Source organism: Lepidochelys olivacea (assembly GCF_965140295.1).
Source record: "Lepidochelys olivacea isolate rLepOli2 genome assembly, chromosome: 5".
In the NCBI taxonomy this organism is placed as follows: Eukaryota; Metazoa; Chordata; order Testudines; family Cheloniidae; genus Lepidochelys; species Lepidochelys olivacea.
Window position 1 is genome coordinate 117,729,938 of NC_140415.1, and position 21,583 is coordinate 117,751,520.

The 21,583-nt window shown below is 40.9% G+C and overlaps 1 protein-coding gene across 3 annotated transcripts in view; it reads right to left on the minus strand.

Moving 5' to 3' along the window:
- LINGO2 (leucine rich repeat and Ig domain containing 2) overlaps nt 1-21,583 on the minus strand; it is a 757,476-nt gene that overhangs the window by 401,522 nt on the left and 334,371 nt on the right. The window contains exon 1 of one of the 3 annotated variants that reach the window (XM_084628755.1): nt 1,446-1,534. The exons of the other annotated variants lie outside the window; for them this stretch is intronic. The gene's annotated coding sequence lies outside the window, so the exon portion shown is untranslated. Of the gene's footprint in view, nt 1-1,445; nt 1,535-21,583 lie in introns of those variants that run through there. 3 annotated transcript variants of the gene reach the window in all.

Consider the following 21,583-nt stretch of genomic DNA (forward strand, 5'->3'; position numbering starts at 1 on the left):
GAATTTCAATTAAAAAAATTAAATCTGAACAGCCCTGTACTCATGAGAAACCCCACAAAACCATCCATCAAGAATGCTTGCAGGAGGAAAGCATTTTAGTCAAGAAAAATGTAAGTTTCATGCTTCCAAGGAGATATTGATTAAAACTACAGATGCCTTGACAGCATCATTTTAATAAAGCCAGCTAATTCTTCTCCCTTAGTTTTATGTTGTACCCTCAAAGCCTGTCTAATATTACAATGAGTTTTAATAGGTTTTTTCCCCCCACACATATTAATGGTGTTCCAAAACAACTAGGTAATTAGTCACGTAAATGCAATGTAGTAACTGTAAAAAGGAAAACAATTACCAACTACAATGGTTGCCTTTCCTTAAGGATGCAGTAATGATACAGAATTTGGAGGCATACGCATCCCTTTGTTCCAGAATCCATCTTATTTATTGTGTTCCACTAATACATGAAGCTATGTTGTCAAAAAACATTTTGGATGGCAGCTTTTAAAGCAAAAGTCTGGCTTTTAGATTCTAAAAAGGCTACGTGTATTTTCATTTTAATTTGTCTGCACTGGAATCTTTATTTTCAATTGTGGTTTAAATATTGTATTTTTTGATCTCGCCCTAAAATCAAATGTTCTCTCCACACATTCAGCAATGAAGAGTGGTACTTTGCAAATTTGGAGTCACCTTTGAAAAATCAGATAGTTTGGTTTATGTGACCTGTAGCTTTTTATGTTTAAAGCAACAGCAAAGACAAAAGTCTTATGCACTAAGTTTGACGGTATTCCAACCACAAACTAATAACTTGCATTTTACTGGCATGTTTTAGCCTATTACATAAATTCCAGTGGAGACCTTAATGCTAAGCATCCTAACCAGTCACCTAGGGTCCCAGCCCCACCACAAAACAGCTGATAACATTAGTGTCAGCACTGCTGATGGAATGCCCACTCTTCTGGTACCTGGTGGACCTTACTCACAACCTTTGTTCCTTCCTTATCTATTGTGACAAAGTTCCTCCTCTACCTTGGTGGGTCCTGCACTTATTGGCGGATTTTGTGCGCCTCAGAGATTCACAGTAGCCCTCAGTTTGGCCACTTTCGTGGCTCAAATCTGCTGTTCACTCAGATAACCTCATCACTGGCCAGCATGGGGAAAAGGAAGGAGAACAATCCCCACAGTCTCTGCTGGTCCCCCACCTAGTGGGTCAGGGGACAGGCCAGGAACCTTCCTCTCTGGCGGCACTCACAATCCAAGTCAACTCCTCCAGTACCTAGTAGGGAGTTGGGGGGATGGAGGGAACCTGGGCCCGCCCTCTACCCTGGGTTCCAGCCCAGGGCCCTGTGGATTGCAGCTGTCTACAGTGGCTCCTGTAACAGCTGTGGGACAGCTACAACTCCCTGGGCTACTTCCCCATGGCCTCCTCCCATCACCTTCTTTATTCTTACCACAGGATCTTCCTCCTGATGTCTGATAATGCTTGTACTTCTCAGTCTTCCAGCAGTACGCCGCCTTCTCACTCTCAGCTTCTTGTGCCTCTTGCTGCCAGCTCCTCGCACGCACACCACAAACTGAAGTGAGCTCATTTTTAAACCCAGGTGCCCTGATTAGCCTGCCTGTTTTAATTGATTCTAGCAGCTTCTTGATTGGCTGCAGGTGTTCTAATCAGCCTGTCTGCCTTAACTGTTTCCAGAAATTTCCTGATTGTTCTGGAACCTTCCCTGTTACCTTACCCAGGGAAAAGGGACCTACTTAATCTGGGGCTAATATATCTGTCTTCTATCACTCTCCTGTAGCCATCTGGCCTGACCCTGTCACACTATTCACAGCCCAATGCCATGTGCTAACAGGGTGTTCTGTCATAGATTTCTTCCTATTGGCTCCCCCATTCCTGCTTCATTTGTATCACTTCTTTCATGTCTCTTACATGCAAGCAGCCTTTGCACAGGTTTAGCACCACAGGAGAGAGCGTTTTAGTGGCTGTGGCCAAAGTCATCTCTCTTGACCACCATCAGCTGTGTCACACAATTCTTTAAATCCCTTCCCTCTTTACTCATTGTTCTGTGCATTCATGCTCCTTGTCCTTGCTCTCAAGGCCCTTGATCATGCACCTTCTGACTGCATTTCCAACCTCAGGGGTCAACATGGGGAAAAATTAGTGGTGGAATTGTCCCAAGCGCAACCAAAACTCCTCCCACTCATGACACCATCATGCTCAGAAACTAGAGTGATGGGTAAGTGTCACCAGGATGGACACAGAGCAGGCACCTAGACTGAATAGAAGGCGACAACAAAACTGACAGATGTCACTATGATGCTGTGTTGGGGTCCCATATTGGCCTGCCTACCATGGACCCATCACTTCCTCGGAGCAAGAGTACTAAGGTGCTCCAAAGCTGCTCCAGGCAGGGAGCAAGGACTCTTCTGTCTTGGCTTCACCAAGAGCCACTTGGGGCTGCTAGTCCTGTCCTCTCCAATGGCAGCTCCTCCTGCTACTTCCCCACCTTGGCAGGGAAGGGGCTGTAGAAGCAATGTTTCTGGCTATGGTGGCGCTCCCTCTGCTGGTGGTGGGAGGTAAGGCAGTTGCCGGAACTGCCGGGGGTTTATGCCTCAGTATCAGAAAACAAAAGTTTCAATTTTTTGTGCAACTGGCTCTTATTGGTAAGCATGTCAACTGGGGCAGGGCAGAACAGTGGGTGACTCAGATAGGGGCCGGTATGGCATATGAGTACATATAAGTTTAATGTAAGCCCTGTTCAACCTCATCTCCTTCTGTGGCCCTGCCCCTTTTGTCTAAATCAATGAGATTACCCTTGAATCACCCTTTCTGGTCCTCTGACACAAGCATATCCAGGCAATCCCAGGTGCCTGGGATGTTTTCTCAATGCCTGTCCTTCTTTTCATCACCTTCTCCCCATTTAAACCCCTCCCAAAGGCTTGTTTCTGCCTGGAAGCACAAGAAGGGAACAAGTTAAATTAGGAGCATAAATCCCCTCCCCTAAGGACAGAAAAGAAAAATCACTTTTGCCCACAAAGCATCTGCAATCAGTCACGGCTTGACCTTACTTTTGTAATTTTGATGGACCCTGATCCATGTGTCATGTCCTGTTTAAATTCTAGATTGTATGATCGCTGGGGCTGGGATCTGCTGAGCTATATATTTTGTGAGGCACCTATCCTAACTGTGCACATGGTACAAATAATAAGGAATAAGAATAGAACACAGTCCCACTCACAGGTGAGGAAGGAGCTGTATGGGAGATCCTGCAGGTTCTATTTTGCATAGAGCACTATGTAAGGTCCCATGGCTGAGGCTGTATGGGAACTAATATGCAATATTGCATGGGATGGTCCAGAGCCTGTGCTGACATTGGTGAGCCACTTATTCAGACTATCTACAAGGTGGATGTTGGGCTACCTGCTCAACCTTGCTTTGATGCCAGGTTCAATACTGTGCAGACAGCAGTTTCTGGAAGGACTGCCTCGTCAGATGCCGTACTTTTTGGCACTGGCGTTGCAAGTGGGGAATTCTTCAGCTGCCGACACAAAAACATTTATTTTCCAAAGTGTTACCTTCCAGGAGCTCCTTCAAAAAAATTAAGCTTAGCACAGATGCTTGTCCCACAAAAAAACAAACAGTGTTGTGCTTGTAAAAAGCAAACAGACCGAGAGCATTGCATTACTACCCGCATGGCTCTACCACAAACAGACCAAATGGCCTAGTTTATTTCAATATAAGTTCTTTGCAATTCACAGTAAAAAATACTATCTTTCCCCCATCTAAGGGGCACGACATTCACACAGGAATGGCATTATTAATTGTAAGGCCATAACAGCCCATTATTTTAGGAACACTTAAACACTTACACTGAAATCTCTGCAAGCTAAAGGATATGCAGATTAATGCCTCTTATGCTCACACAGTCAGCCCCACATGTCAAATCAATGTACCTATTTATAAGTATTTCACTTTCAACACATACTGTATTGAAGTTAAATAATACCCAGTTTGCTGAGTAAATGCTACATTTGTTTTTCTATTGATTCTGCTTCCGAAGTGCCTTGAGATTACTCTGCTGAGAACAGAATATACATACCTATTATGATGATCAAAACTGACTACAGTTAAATTATATTTATCCTGATCACTTTGTGTGTGTGTGTGTGTGTGTTTCCCTAAATTTCTCAGCATGTTCCTGTCTTGACATATAATGGGGACTTTCAAGTTTTAACATTTTAGTTTAACTTGTGTGTTATCAAGAATGTGGCATCCAAGGCTCCCTTTTATGGCTAGTAGTTATATTCCTTGAGTCCCAACAAACCCCAGTTGAAAAGATGTGCTGACCTACATACACCTTCTGAACTTCTAAAGAAAGGTAGAACACTAAATTAAAGGTAACAAGCAAAAGGTGAATGGGGCTGAAGTCTACTATTTATCTACAGAATAGTTCCAAAGTCAGCAAGGACAGTGCAAGCCTCCCTACGCTACTCTGCATAAAGTTTTTCAGCAATGACCTGCCTGATGAAACCATCTCTAGGACTGAGTGGCTGGTTGCCTCCATACCAGCCCATTCTTTCAAAGTGACACACCAATATCCAACCCCTTGTTTTTATTAGTAGCAACATCAAAGGCTCTAACCTCTAACCTGGCACAGTGCAAGCAGGAAAGGGAGGGCTCAAGAGGCATGTTAGCTGAATGTAGCATGAAGGGGAGTCCTGCTGTGTCACACGCAGAATTGGACACCAACTTTACAAGATGCATCATGCAAGAAATAATCTGGGCTTTGCTTGAAGGCCACCACACAGAAAACTGACATTATTATTATTAAAAATCATTTCCAGCGAAAGCCCCTCTGAATAAACAGTGAAAAGGAAGCAGTAGATTTGGATCATTTCATAATCCTGCACTCACTAGAAACTCATTTACTTAGCTAATAAATTAATAAATAATAATCATCATCATCTCAGCACTATGGACATCCAAACTTTTATCATCGTGTACAGGATCAGAAAACGTAGCTGCTTGCTGCACATCTGCGAACTTATCCCAGTGCATACACAATGGCCTTGTGCAGTGTTAGAGAAATTTGTTGCTGAGAGCCAATAATAGTAGGATAGTTTGATGCCCTGCTAAATTTACTTGAGTCATCTATGTGGGAGTGGAACTAGGGGTCTGCAAAAGTTTTCAGGAGTGGATCCCTCAATACAGTTTTATAAAACAAGAGTCTAACAATGTTACCAGTTGACTGGGGATTTCATTCAATTGAACAGGTTTAGGTCCAACCAGTACACAGCCTCAGGATTAAGTTATCTATAGTATCTACTGTACATGCTTCCATTTGCCCACATGCAACTGAATATGGAACATGTTATTACTAATGCATTAGTGACAATCCTCTTTCTCACTCAAATCACAGTACAGTGGTCACCATTAAAGTGTTAGTAATTGCCAGGACACCACAATAGTATCTGAGGTACTAGTTTTCCCCATATACTTTGGATAGGAGATGACTGTGGCAAGTGTGCAGGTTCAAAAATCTGGAGGTTATATGCAAATAACCCAAATATCCTGCTTTGCATATTTGATTAATATGTGATGCCTTATTTACATAAGTGACAGCAAAGGTCCTGACTGCCAGAAATTAAGACTGACAAGGGTACAGCTGTAACAAGCTTCTGTAACATCAGACTTGCCACATTCCCAGTTGGCTCTGGCTTCTCCATAGCTTGATATCCCTATAACTGGCAACTACAATGTTGCCAACTCTCAGGATTTTACTGAGAGTCTCACACAATTTTTGATGTCTTTCTAAAAGTCCCAACGCCAGGAATTTTTTGATCAAGAGAATTTCAGCTTTCATTTTCAATAAATAAATGAATAAATAAATAAAATAAAATAAAATAAAATTTCTAGCCCTCATGGTTATAGAGCAAGGCTTGGAATGGGTTAGCAATATTGATTAATTTTCAAGGGTTTGCAGAATCAGGTCAGAAAAAGGCCCAAGGCCCACTTAAGTCCTCCAGGTGGGACTGAAATGATGCATAAGCTTTCTGTTAATTCTCTGCACATGAGTAAATTTCACTGAAGTGGGAGAAATTTTACTGTGATACTGTTTGAAGCTGAGTTTCAACAGTTCCTAGTTATGTATAAGAAGGAGTTGCCAAGGTTACACCAATTGCCAAGAAAACGCATGAGAGAATGAGCAAAGCCCTCTGAAACCCCTTGAGAGTTTGTGCTACTTGTGGAAATCCATGTGGGATCCTTAATACTGCATGAGCAGTTAGATTTGATTTGTCACCTGTGGCACATAATTAAAGGTAACTGGTGAGTAGAGGTAACTTCACATTGCAATTTGCACTTTCACATGACTTGTGTGGCTACACGGGAGCTCTCCAGCTGTGAAAACTGCCCCATGTTTTCATCAGAGAAAGCAAAAAAACTGAACCAAGCAATAAAACTAACTTTTTTACAAACTCATGAAAAACTGGACTTAAAAAAAAAAAGCAAGCTGATTTTTCATCTTCAGGTCAGACGAAAGACTGTTTTTATCACTTGGGATTGAAAGCTTTATCTGGAAATAAGATGCATACAACTGTACTAAACCCAAGAATAAGTTTAATCACAAAAATCTATATGACATATATTCATAAGGTGTTGAATACAAAGCATGAGGAAAAAAAACCCAACATTCTTTGCTTGCATGTGGCCTAGACAAGAGCTGCTAACTGAAGACCTGTCTTGGAGGTGTTATTTTAAAGTTTTTTGAAACCCTTAAACCAGCTCTTCAGCAGGTGTAGATCAGCTGGGCTACAATGAATTCAGTGGAGGTACCTGACTTCAGAAGCTAGATTCTTAATGGGTATAAATCCAGACAGAGGAAACAAAATGCACTTAATTTCCTCAGTGGAAAGAACATGAATTTGGAATGACCATGAAACCTGAGTCATATAAACTGGATTTTCTTAGTGAGGCTATTTTTTCCTATAAAGCTGAAATTTCTCCGGGGTCTGGATACAAACAACCCAAACCTAGCGAACTACCAGACACTCCGACTAAATGAAACACATCCAATGTGCTGATGGAGACCAAGATTCCCCAATGCTTAAGAATTGGAGACCCCAGCTGGGGTACTGTGTCCAATTTTGGGCAACCACTTCAAAAATATGTGGACAAATTGGAGAGGGTCCAAAGGAGAGCAAGAAAAATGATACGAGGTTTAGAAAAGGTGACCGATGTGAAAAGGTTGAAAGAACTGGGCATGTTTAGTTTAGAGAAGAAAAGACTGAGGGGGGCCATAGCAGTCAAATATATAAATGGTTGCTATAAAGAAGACAGTGATCAAATGTTCTCCATGTCCACCAAGGGCAGGACAAGAGGTAACTGGCTTAGTTCACAGCAAGAGAGATTTAGGAAAAAACTTTCTAATGAAAGGATAGTTAAGCACTGGAGCAGGTTGTTGAATCCCCATCACTGGAAGACTTTTTTCAGAACAGGCTAGACGAACATCAGGGATAGTATAGGTATATTTAATCCTCCAGTAGCACAAGAGGGAATGGACTAGATGGCCTGTTGAGGTCCCTTTCAGCCCAACATTTCTCTGATTCTCTAAGTGTAATTCTTTATAATATTAGCTTCTTGCTTGCCTAGCTATTTGTAGTTATATTAATCCATGGCATGTCCGAATTGAAATACATTTTAGTGTCCTTTCTCTTTCAATAACTTGCCAATAAGATCTGATATTATTCCAAAACAAAACAAACCTTGTTAAACTACAGCTAAGGATGCTAAGCATAAAATTCAAGAGATGATGCAACATTGGATACATCCCTAAAGAAAAAAAAAATCCCTGCAGATCAAGAAGTACGAGAGAGACAAGAGCAGGTTCAAACCAGGGCACTCTGTGCAGTTCTCTTAGAGGGAAGCCAAAGGAGGAAAAGGTGCATGTTGTTAGTCCTGGACGGCTGGGTACCACAAAAGCTCCGACTTTGGACTCTGGATGAAGCTGGAAAGCCACATACTTCCAGCAGAGGTGGTAGTTAGAGAAGAGACTTACGAATCTTAAACAAAGATCTTACTAATCTGAAATTGCTCTGCTCAGTGTTATGTAATTATCAATATTTTACAAGGACAATAGGAGATAAAACCAAACACAAGCTGCCATCATTCATTACAACCACAATGACCCACCGACAGATACATGTCATGAAAAGTCAGTCGTATCCCTGAGGCAGGAAAGAATATGAAGGAGGTCAGACTATAGACTTTGGTTCTTATGAACATAGTGACATACATACCCTGCTGTGTCAGCAACCTAGCTATCCCTCTAGTGCCAAAAAGCAGGGATACTGTGAAAATTGCCTGCTATGAACTGGAAAACTAGTGACCAAACCTCCCATCAGATCCATTCTTTATAAGTGCTCCTTTAGGCTTCTGATGAAGAACAAGGGGAAAAAAAAAACCACCAGAAAAACTCCACTGAAAACCTGAAAATTCTTATAAGCTGTAAGGTCCAATGGAGCTATGAAAGCAAAAAGCAATGCTCTGAATCAGATCACTGTGTCACAATCCCATTCTCTTTTTTTTTTTCTACAAGAAAATTAAGAGTGAACTTACTGCTAGATTGACTGAAGAAGATATCTCCCCACAGACTCGATACAGCCATAGCAGCAGCTGGGCAAATTTATCCTCCCCATCCAGGTACTGTACCTCAACCCGGATATGAAGAGAACACTTTAAGGGAGAAAAAAATGGTTTGGTCTCCATGTCCCTTCAATCCTTGCCCTCTCTGTTGAGACTAACAATAGTGTGCCTTTGTGACCATGATTATTCTGATATAGACACCTGCTGCAAAGCTCTAGACTGAAAACACCAACTCATTTCATACACAGGCCACTGGAAAATAGGAATCTAACTCAATGCACCTTTTTTACCATGTCTGCACTAGGGAATGTTAGCCAGTCGAAATGACATGGCAGTGAAAATGGATGTCGGAGCCAGAAAACTATTTTCCATTAGAATCTTACCAGTGCTGGAACTAAAGTGTGTGTGTGTTTTACTAAAATTCCTTAGCATAGGCAACCATAAAGTGTGTGTGCACACATGCATATATACAATATGATGGGGAAATGACAGCAGGATTAAGGAAGGAGAGTATGTGAATTGAGCAACCTACAAAACAACAACAAAACAAGTTCTGAACTATAAAAATATTCTTTTGTAAACTGAGTTGAGGAGAAGAAACTCTCCGTTGACTTTATAATCTCTCCAAAGTTTGTAAACCTGGGCATTGATCCTGCATTGAAGCATGTGGGCAGACCTTTGCCCTACACCAAGCCCCACTAAAGTCCATATGGCTGTGCAGAGAAGTTCAGAGTCAGCTGCAGGATCGGGGCACTGGCAATTGAGATTTCCTTTTAAATAAGCAGTTTGTTCTACAGGTGGTTACTCTCAAGCTCTCTCATCTTCAGGCTGAAACACAGAGGGCCAGATCCTCAGCAGGTGTAAGCTGCCTCTTGATTCCACTGAACTTTTGAAGATGTGGTTATCAAAAAACCTCATGGCTGCTCCACTGTCCATGGGTATTCCAGTGGCTTCAGACAAATAGAATTTGTAAAAAGAGTGCAGGTCCCAGGCTGAATTTGTGAAGCTGAGTTTCAGAGTGATTTTTCCTCTCCTCTTTGTAACATACCATATAATCATTAATGCGTAACATGAAGTTTCTTAGTCTAATTTATTATGGGACAAAATTTTAGGGGGCTCACTTTCCTTTTAATAATAGCAGTATTTACTATATTCACAAAAGACTTTAAAAATAGTTTAAATTAGGAGTAACTTTTTCATATTATCAAAACAGATAAAAACACTCCCTGCTCCACTCTGAGCGCTAATATCAATCATGGTCTTCTCCAGGTTTCTTGGTGGATGCTGTTGGGAACACTGGGGCATGGCCACTAGGTAACTCGAGGGGATGGAAGACCACGAGTGTCGATGAAGCCCCCTCGCACTAGGCCCCTGTGTCCTTGCCCCTCCCCCTCCTGCCTGGAGGCACTCGCAGCAGCTCTGTGTGCTAGGCCCAAGTGTCCTTGGCCCCCCCGCCTGGAGGCACACACAGCAGTTATGCTGAGAATCTGCAACAGTATGTTGCAGAGTCAGACTGCCTGAAACTAAGCAAGGCCAAACAGGGGAGATATGGAAGAACAATGCTGAATAAAGCAGCTTTATGTATAGTTTAACAAATGATACAGAGAATCAGGGAACTAGCTGGGAACTGGATTGGCTGGCTATATGGATACTTGGAGCAGCTTGCTATTGGATAAGTATGCTGGGAAAAAGGATGTATAAAAGCCTGTGTAACTTCCTGCTCTGTTGTGCAGGATTTGAGATTTTATTCTCCCTGTACCTTTTTGAAGCTTCAAATAAACTTTTCTGCTTCTCCACCCCGTTGTGATTATTGGGTGTAGCACACCGGGTAACGAACCAACTCAAGCTGTTGTTCAGCCTCTCGGCACTGGGTGCCGGCAACAATGCTAAATTAGAATTTTAAGAGATAAAGGAAACGGGACCCAATCCAGCTACTGTTAGACTCAATGACAATAATGCCACTGACTCCAATGGAAGCAGGAGCAGGCCTATGGAACAGTTCCGGAAACTCACCATGGATTACAGGGATTCTGTAGTTCAGGGTGACTGAGATGGTACTTCCAGTCTAAACCCTGATTTTCAGTCACTTATAAAATGCTCTCACAACATTACAGTTTGGACTAAAATATCTCCTGCTGGGCCTATGGGTCAAAGGTCAGGAGGAAGTTTTAATAAAATCCCTTCAAAATTTGAGTTATTTCAGGGGTGGGAGGGAGAAGGTTTATTTTCAGCTGTTAAGAAAATTGTTCAGGTGCACTTTGCTATTTTAACAGCTTATAAAAAGTGGCATCCTTTTAAAACTTCCTTTCTGACATGTATGTGGCAGTGAGTGTGATGAGCAAGGCCTTCTTAAACCAACTTGATTTTGAAATAAATAAAATTAGCAGCCAGGCTCCAAATGAAGAGCAATTTTGTGGCCTTGCAAATGGCTGTATGGTTGACTCATTTGTCCAAACATTGTGGAAATCTTTTTGCACCACACAGACCCAAAGGGACGGGGGAGGAGTAGCCATTCCCCATCTTCTCAGCTTCTCTGCCTTAGGAACTCTATGGTAAGCGACCAGTTTGGGGCAGCTGAGCCGCTGGAGTAGGCAGTGGCACAAGGAGCCGGAGAAGATGTAGCAGTGTCTTCAGGACTCCTGACACATGAAGCAGAGCTGCTCGGACAGTCGGGCCTCACACTACTGTTTAACTCCTAAACTACACAGGGTTCCTCTGATGAGTAACATCAGGGAAAGCTACCTCCTATGGGGATATCTTGAATCCCGCAGGAGAAGAGCACTGCCTCTATGTGGATTGGGAGCCCCGGACAAGAGCTGTCTCCTTCTTAAAGTCCCTCTTGGCCTCTTTCTCCCTCCAAGATAATGCTTTAGCTCCGTCTTCTTCGTCCAATAAGGTTTCTGAGCACTGCAGGAGAGAACCTGTGCTTTGGTGGGTTTAAGACCTCTGGACTGCCTCCTACAAGCCTCCGTTTCAGCACCTTTGTTTTGCCTGCCTCCCACTGCACACATGGTATCGAATAATTTTCTAATCTACTAACACTGCAGCCTCAGTCCCAGCTGCCACAGAATTCAGAGGAGCTCTGCTACTTTTACAGGAGGTGGAGGAGGCTCGCTGAGTAACTTAGCTTTGCTGGTTTCAGAGTAGCAGCCGTGTTAGTCTGTATTCGCAAAAAGAAAAGGAGGACTTGTGGCACCTTAGAGACTAACCAATTTATTAGAGCATAAGCTTTCGTGAGCTACAGCTCACTTCCTCAGATGCATATCGTGGAAACTGCAGCAGGCTTTATATATACACAGAGAATATGAAACAATACCTATTCCCACCCCACTGTCCTGCTGGTAATAGCTTATCTAAAGTGATTTCCAGCACAAATCCAGGTTTTCTCACCCTCCACCCCCCCACACAAATTCACTCTCCTGCTGGTGATAAGTTTGCTGTGTCATAAGTCACGGGGTCTTGCTTATCCATGTAGAGAAAATGACAATAAATTATTTACTGGCTTAAAGGATATACCAGTATGAGATATTCTGCACAGTCACAGGAACAACCCTCAGGACTTGTTCCCCAGTGCAGCAGTCACCAGCTGAAACCAAGGGCTCAGAGGGTCAAATTGTGGCCTTTTAGCCCCTTTACATTGCAGCAGACCCAGGGGAACCTGTCGGGGACAGCAGGGAAGAGCAGTCACCACAGCTTCCTGAAACCAGTTTCCACTTAACTAGGAGCAACGGGACTTAGGTACATAGGAACATCTTCAATATATGTATAATAAGTAAACTGTCTGTTTTAGGAATCATTCTCATAGCCATCAGTGATTAGTAGTTATTGAATAGGGAATTTATATACCCTCTCAAGAGCTGGAACCTCTTACCCAGGATATCAATATCCTTTTTATGTGACAGCTACCTTCCTTAACAGTTAACTTGTTATCTTTGCAGTGGTTTATAAAACTTAAAAGCTCATAGTGAGAGAAATATAATTAATGACACTGCAGATGTATGTATATCCTAGGAAGAATAAATTATAAGTGCCATAGTAAATTGCAATGAATGAGACAGCAGCTGGATGCCTGAAAAGAAATGCTCTTATGGTCTAAATTTAAAACTCAATAGGTACGGTCAGATTACATGGTCACCCATTTAGATATTGGAGACAACCTGTTGCTGAAGGCTGGTTGCTACTCTGTGATAATAATACGTGTGTGTGTGTAAATATATGAGATATTTACCTCTCCAACAAGTGATGGGCTAGCTGAGTCTATTCCAATTGTGTTTAGTATGTCTGAAAATAGGTAAGGCTCTCAAGGACGATAAGAGATTTACCCTTCCTCACTGTAGAGGGGATTAAGGTTATTTATCAGTGCAGGGGCTGCCAAGAGTGGATCTCCTAAACTCTGTGTGTCGCTGCAAAAGGAAAATATTCCTTTTTTCATTCCTTCCTTTTGATTCCATCAAGGCTCTATTTTAAACTTCTACTTGAGTTTAAATCCCCTTACAAAAGAGGGAAGCCAAACATACCCATTGTCTGTGTGCATTCCTCTCTCTCTCTTTATTGATTCTAATTGCTGGACAGGAAACTTCCCTTCCCTTATATTTCCTTCCACTGGCTGTAGTCTTCCAGTCTCTTGCAGCATTCTAACCCAAGCCCGTGGAAGTGCATTTGCTATCAGACATTAGAAAATTAATCCTCCTGCTGCTAAGGGTCTTAATTTGGTTTGTGTGCACACAGTACGAGGCACTTTGTAGATGAAATGAAAGGTGTTACTACAAAAACAGGACGTTGTTTTCCTTAGGAAAGGGCTAGGTCTCCGAGCACAGCCTGGGGCATTATCCACACATTTAGCTAAAAGGAAAATCCTTTAGAGTATCAGGTTCTCTTTTTTCAAACAAAGATGGTTAAATAAAACCAAAAACTTTAGTTGGATCATGCGACCAGAGTTAAAGTAGTCACATGGGGCTTCAATGCGTAACACCACCACCAAAATAATCACAAGCCTACAGCCATACTATGAACTGTGATCCACACATGCCCTACATGTAGGGGCACCAAAAAAACAGTCATGTCCCTCTTGGCTAACACCCTCACTCTCTGAACTTTGAAAAACTACAATGAAAGCAAAATAAATAAAGTATGAAAATAAGACTTACTGACCTTGAGTAAATCTGAATGGATTGTGGGGCTCAAGAACAGTCTTCTGCATGACCTGTAGGACCATCTCCCTATTCCTCCGTTGTTCTAGTCAACTGTCATTTTCATCATAGCTGTGGCCCCTACAGCCAGAAAACTTGAGGGCCTGAGAATCCCCCCCAAAGTCTGTATCTAAATCAAAAAGCCTGAGGATAAATAGGTATGCTGCAAAAACAACAAGGAGTCCTTGTGGTAACATAGAGACTAACAAATGTATTTTTGTATAAGCTTTCATGGGTTAGAACCCACTTCGTCAGATGCATGGAGTGGAAAATACAGGAGCAGGTATAAATACATGAAAAGATGTGAATTGCCTTACCAAGTTAGGTTAGTGGTTAGGCCACACCATCAGGGGCTCGTTCACCTGCACATCTACCGATGTGATATATGCCATCATGTGCCAGCAATACCCCTCTGCCATGTACATTGCCCAAACTGGACAGTCTCTATGCAAAAGAATAAATGGACACAGATCTGACATCAGGAATTAGAACATTCAAAAACCAGTTGGAGAACACTTCAATCTCCCTGTGGAAAGTGGCAATTCTTCAACAAAAAAACCTTCAAAAAACAGACTCCAACGTGAAACTGCAGAACTGGAATTAATTTGCAAACTGGACACCATCATATTAGGCTTGAATAAAGACTGGCAGTGGTTGGGTCATTATAAAACCTAAACCTAATTTCCCCAATACTAATTTCCCCCTACTGTTACTCACACCTTCTTGTCAACTGTCTGAAATGGGCCACTCTCATTACCACTTCAAAAGTTATTTTTCCTCCCTTGGTATCTTGCTGTCAATTGAATTGTATCATTAGACTAACCTCACACTTGGTAAGGCAATTCACATCTTTTCATGTATTTATACCTACTCCTGTATGTTCCACTCCATGCATCTGATGAAGTGGGTTCTAGCCCACGAAAGCTTATGCCCAAATAAATGTGTTAGTCTCTAAGGTGCCACAAGGACTCCTCGTTGTTTTTGCTGATACAGACTAACACGGCTGCCACTCTGAAACCTGTAGGTATGCTGCATTTGTCAGCTCTCAGAAGCTTGTGCCAGGTCAATACTTGAGTCAGACACCCCAGAGTAATATGCAGCCTATAACATATGCATCTTTTATGGACAAGAGTGCAGGTGATACTTGGCCACTTGCAGAACCATTTCTTTTAGTTCTTCTTGAACCTCCTTCATTCCATACACCTCTTCAACCTTTTGTCTCATCATTTTTGTCTTATTCAGAAGTGCATAATTTATGTTAAAGCAACAAGTATTTATAACGTGGACATCAAACTTAGCATCTGGTTGAAATATGACACAAAAAGTTTCAAACCTGGAAGCAATTCCTCTCCTCTCCCCTCACCAAAAATTGACTGTTTTAAAATAATACATTTGGACATACCAGAGTCTACTGGTACATTCAATAGAGGCTTCATACATTCTCTTAACATAACCTTCCACGATAAAAGAAATCATAGTGGAAGAATAAAAGAGAGCATGTGTACGTATGCAGTGTAGGCAAGGAAGGGGTAGAAAGTTTACCCCTCTCATTTCGTCAATAATAGTTCCATTTTTTCTATTTCACAGTGTAACCCGTTAAACCTATGCACACCCCATCACACACATTCCCCACTCTCCTCTCCCTGCTTTTCTCTTTTCCTCTCCACAGCTCAGTCATTTCTTTTTAAAGATGTTATTACTTCGCTTGAGAACTAGCCCAGCCCCTGCACTTGATGGCACTTCACAAGAAATGGTTTCATATACCTTCTGAAGGAAAAGTTCAAAGTAGCCCAAGCTGCCTGTGAAGCATGGAGGAGGGCAGCAGTCAGGTTGGAGGAGAGACAGAATTTCCATCTGAAGTTGGACTGCCTGAGAAATGTTGGTGGCCCAACTTAAAAGAAACCTGCTGTGTCCTTCCTCCATGCAGCTGTTGTGCTTTGTGGGTAGCCTCATCCAGCCTAACTTTCTCCAGACATATTCAGGGCAGCCCTAAATACTAGGTATTGAAAGGCCATTAAACATGGGCACTTCCAAGAAAGGTAGCCAAAGGCTTGGCAGCATTCTGCAACAAGAGAATTAAAAAGCAAAAAACAAAAAATAAAAAATTAGTACTTCTGATTGAGCTTTCTATCAAAGTAAAACTTCTGACTGAGACCTGCTGCCTCTGTGAGACTGCAGATAGCCTGGAAGAGGGGTACAGTCTGCAGATGAAGCCTGTAATTAGAACCGGTTGAAAAAAAATTGACCGAAGAGTTTGCCATCAGAAATGCTGTTTTGTTGACACAAATGTTTTGCAGGAACTTGTTGATTTTGATGAAATTTGATGGAAAATTTTCAAATCTTCAATACTGAAATGGAGTATTTTATTTCAACATTTTTGTTTTATTTAGTTTCAACTTTCCTGTTTTGTTTCAACTTTTACATTTTAATATAATATGAATTTAATGTTTTCTATTATAATGTTCCAACATTATTGAAATGAAATATTTCAACAAGGTCATTTTGATGTTTCCAAAAAGAAATCTTTTAGAATATTTCATTCTGTGAAATATTTTGAGATTTCAACTTTTCGTCCAGATTTGGATGAAAATTCATTTTGGAATCTCATTTTCCAGCAGGACAGAAATTCCATTTCCCAACCAGGTCTACTTTTATATTTACTTTAAACAGCATACACTGACCGTTCACATATTCCCCCATTATTGGCAGAGGGAGTTAAGAACTACTTGATCTTTGTAGGGGCAGGCTCAGAAGGAGAGTGTGCAACACCTACTGCCTAAAACTTTCCTTCCCTCTTTCTGAATACATAGAAGATTTGCTTTTATTAAAAATACTCCTAATAAAATGTTTTTTCAAATGAAATGAATTTGTTCCAATTCACTGAAAATTTTAAAAAATTGTTTCATTTAGGGTCAAACAAAAGATTAAAAATGATTTTTCAGAACTTCCAGTGAAGCAAACAAACAAAAAAAATATTACACAGCTGTAGCTCTGGTACCTTTAGGCCAGTGGGGTGTTCCCCTCTGCCAGAGCAATGCTCCCCTTACAGCCAGAATTTTGAGTGTCACAAGTGGACAGGACATACTTAAGGATCTGGCTCTTGCTACTTTGAAGGAGGAGGTAGGGAGAGGAAAAATCATAAAAAGCAGGATGTAGGAGAGCGTTTGTTTAAATAACAAAGTTCCTAAGAATTGTTAGTATATGGTAAAAATAGTTTATGCATATGTGGCAACCACACTGACTTGACATACTCAAAAGAACCTGTTTCCAGTGTTATGCCTGTGTTGGATCCAGGATATTAAAGAAATAAGGTGGTTGAGGTAATATCTTTTCTTGGACCAAATTCTGTTGGTGAAAACAGACAAGCTGTCAAGCTACACAGAGCTCTATTTCAGGTCTTCTGTCATCCTCTCAAAAGAACCTGTATTTCAAAGGGTGAAAGATGCCAGTTCAAAAAATTCTGTACACTGATACTCACACAATAAATGTAACCAGCTCTAAGGAAGCATCTAGGCAACCGAGCAAATGTGTTGTTAAAAACTCTACCAGTTACTCTCCATGGGTGGTTACAGTTATGCAATTTCACATAGGTAATTTCCCCCCAGACATTTATTCTTAAATCGGAAAAAATGCCCGACCAACCAAGCAATCAAAACACACCTAAAAACTGCAAAGGGGAAAAAAAAAAGGTACCTCTTTTTTGGTGCTTATACCAACAACCAATGTGTTTTATAATATACACATATTTATGGTGTGAGCTAACATTTTCAGAAGCAACTAAGTGAAGGACTTAGGGGGCTTTGAAAGTTTTATTCTTGATCCTTTTCTCATTGAAGTCTATGGTAAAACTTCCGTGGCCTTGAGAGCTAGTGTGACCCTAAAAGAGTGAGTAGAAAGAAATTGTCTCCATGCCTTTGCATTTCATGTTGCAATATCCCATGAGGGTTAACATCCAATTGACTGTACCGTTCATTCCTGCTTTACCATGCCTGAGTGTGATGACATGTGGAAGAAGAAGTGAATAAATCAGATGGCAACATTTGCAGCTGACAAAGTTATTTGCTAGTCAATTAGAAGGACAGCGAGGGACTTCAGGAGGGATCTAGTAAGGAGCAGAACCGCCCCCCCCACCAAAAGGTAAGTGGACAAACTGCTGAATTCAATATCGTTAAGGACAAGGTAATAACACATTGGAAGGAACAGTGTAAACTACTTGTACACACTGATGGGTTATGAATTGGTTGTTTTCCTTCAGAAAAAAAAAATCTAGTTGACATTATGAGCATGTCAGCCCTGGCCTACATGGCAAAGTTTTGCCAGCATAGCTATGTTGCCTAGGAGTGTGAAAAAATACATAACTGCGTCGGCAAAAGACCAACGTAAATGCACCGATGCTGGCAGAAGAGTGCTTTTGTCTGCATGGCTAATGTTGTTTGGGGAGGTGGTGTAGCCATGCTGGCAGATCTTCTGCCAGCTTGTACTGCATCTACACTACGGGGCTCTGCCAGCACAGCTATGTCAGCATAGCTCAAAGGCCAAGGCACTGAAATATAAACAAGTCCTCTCAGGGAAGATGTATGCTTACGTGAAGCAGCAGTCAACCCAATTAAGCAAAAGAGGCAGCTGATAAAATGAAGAGTCAACAGCTTTAAAATAGATACAAGGAAATATGTTTTCTGGCAATGTGCAATTAACCTGTGGGACTTTCACTTCAGAATATTATTGAGGGAAAAAAACTTACTAACGCCATGTCTACTCTATCACTTATATCGGCCAAACTTACGTCACTCAGGGATGTGACAAACTACACAACTGAGCAACATCAGTTTCACTGGCATAAACAGTAATGTGCCCAGTGCTATGCTGGTGGGAGCTATGTTACCAGGAGAGCTTCTCCCGTCCACATAGCTACCACCACTCATTGAGGTGGTTTCACTATGTCAATGGGAGAGCGCTCTCCCATCAGTATAGAGTGGCTACATGAATGATCTTACAGCGACGCAGCTGCATTGGTACAGCTGTGCCGCTGTAAGCTCGCTAGTGTAGACATGGCCTAAGGTTGGTGAGAAGAGAGTGAAACTTCAGTAAACAATATAGTTCCGTTCTGATATTTGAAGAGCAGACTCGTTCTTCCACATTTGCCTTATCCTTCAGTTTCCCACCTGTTTCAGTCTATTAGGGAAAATTTTGGAAAGAGGATTTTAAAATTTCTGCTTCAGTAAAAAGTGGTGATGTACAAATGCAGAAAAAGAAGAGGAGGAAGGGCTGGAACATTACGGCCTCCACCCCCAGAATTTAGACAAGTGCATCAGTTTTCTTGATCTTTGCTAGTGTGTTATGTATACTCTGAATACCAGGAGAGTCAGGAAAGTCCAAGCTATATACGGGCAAACGGGCTTCTTGGATTAGGCATGACTAGGAGTTATTGTTGAGGGAACCCATTTTCTGTCTTGGATCCTTAGCTGGAATGTATGGCTCTATTCATCCAGCCTTTAACCTGCACATTGCTGGCAGTTTGCAAATCCTGCTGCAACTACATGGAAAGGAATTTACATCATGCAGATTCCATGGTGGAAGAAGCCCTAGAAATACCATACCACAGATAGTTTTAGGAAGACGCCTTATTAAGAATTCAGCATTCTAGGATTCTAGGTGCAAATATAAATACTCATAATTTGATGAGCAGCACGGTGATGGAGACCATATGATTTTCCAAGGTAATTTAGATACTTCATTGTGTTCTATCAACATGTGGCTGAAGATCATGCGAGTCCTGGAGACACTGCACATAATACCTCAAACATTGAAGTATCTTGAATTACTTGGTTAAAGATAAAACACACAACAACATTTGAAACACAATCTTGTTTACCTTTAGTACAATAAATATCCCAAGGAATACAATGCATGTTAACCTTACAAAGACTACAGCAGAGCAATTATGTTTGCATGCTGCAGAAGTCTAAAGGTGAACAAATGTGATGTTGAAAACAATCTTATCTTGCACTAAATATTTTTTGTTATCAACCAACACTTAATATGCTATTGGCCATAATCTAAAGATACATATGTTCTTATTTTAGGCTTAGAATAAATGTAATGTCATTGCCTTAGTGTAAACAAGTACAGTGCTTTGAAGCAAAATAGTTACAGTAAAATTCTTTACTTAGTTGTTTTGAAGTTTATATAAAAAGCTATCTATAACAGAGCTGGGTGAAATTCTGACAATTAGTAAATTTGTTCAAAAATGCATTTTTCAGGGCACTGAAATTTTTACTAATTTGGTTCAAATTCTGTGAATAGTTTCAGCTTAACAGGGGGGAGCGTTTTTGTTTGTTTTTTGAAGGGAAATGTCAAATCAGTGTTTCATTTTTGAAACATTTATCTTGACCCAAACAATTTTTTTCCAATATTTAATAGTGGCTAAGGAAAAAAAATCAAATTAAAAACTGAAGCAAAAAATCAGTTATTCCTTCAGCATTAATTTATGGAGCATTTTGGAAAGACACAGAACAGTAAACCCATTTCAGTTAAAGACCTATCCTCTTTAATTGAACATATGTTAAAAATCATGGGCCAGATCCTCAGCTGGGGTAAACTAGCTAGCTTCCATGGAGATATGCCAATTTACACCAGTTGAGGAAGAGCTCCTTTTAATAAGGCATTGGAACTATAGAAGAATCAATGTCCATCTAAAACCTGTAATTATTAAGTTTTGATGTCACTGGTTTTGCATCAGCATAACTCAGATAGACCAACTCATGATTTACGCCAGTATACTGTAAACGACATTGGGTCAGGCTGAAAACATCAAGAGGAAGTTGTATGGTTTTGTGAATTTTAAACAGAAATATGAGGAAAAGAAAGTTCTTTATCTTACGGTATCTTACTGAAATACATACACTACTTTTGGGTACTTGCTTCCCGTTTGATAACAGATGAGGATTAAACTCAGCTTTAATGTTTTTGACTCTGTGAAGTACCCAATACCTGATGACCAATACCTAAACTGCTCAAAAAGTAATAGCAAAATTTTTATAGAAACAGCAGAAGCACGACACCTGCTAAACAACTAGTGGGGCCACTGAACGATCGAGATGCTAAAGAGTACTCAAGAATGATAAGGTCATTGCAGAGAAACTAAATTAATCCTTTGCATCGGTCTTCACGACTGAGGACGTGAGGGAGATTCCCAAACCTGAGCCATTCTTTTTAGGTGACAAATCTGAGGAACTGTCCCAAATTGAGGTGTCATTAGGTTTTGGAACAAATTGATAAACGAAACAGTAATAAGTCCCCAGTCAGTTTTCAGAATGGAGAAAGGTAAATAGTGGTGTCCCCCAGGGGTCTGTACTGGAACCAGTCCTATTCAACATATTCATAAATGATCTGGAAAAAAAAGGGGTAAACAGTGAGGTGACAAAATTTTCAGATGATACAAAACTACTCAAGATAGTTAAGTCCCAGGCAGGCTGAGAAGAACTACAAAAGGATCTCTCAAAACTAGGTGACTGGGCAACAAAATGGCAGATGAAATTCAGTTTTGATAAATGCAAAGTAATGCACATTGGAAAATATAATCCCAACTATACATATAAAATGATAGCTCTAAATTAGCTGTTACCACTCAAGAAAGAGATATTGGAGTGGATAGTTCTCAGAAAACATCTCCTCAATGTGCCGCGATGGTCAAAAAAGTGAAAAGAATGTTGGGAATCCATAAGAAAGGGATAGATAATAAGACAGAAAATATCAT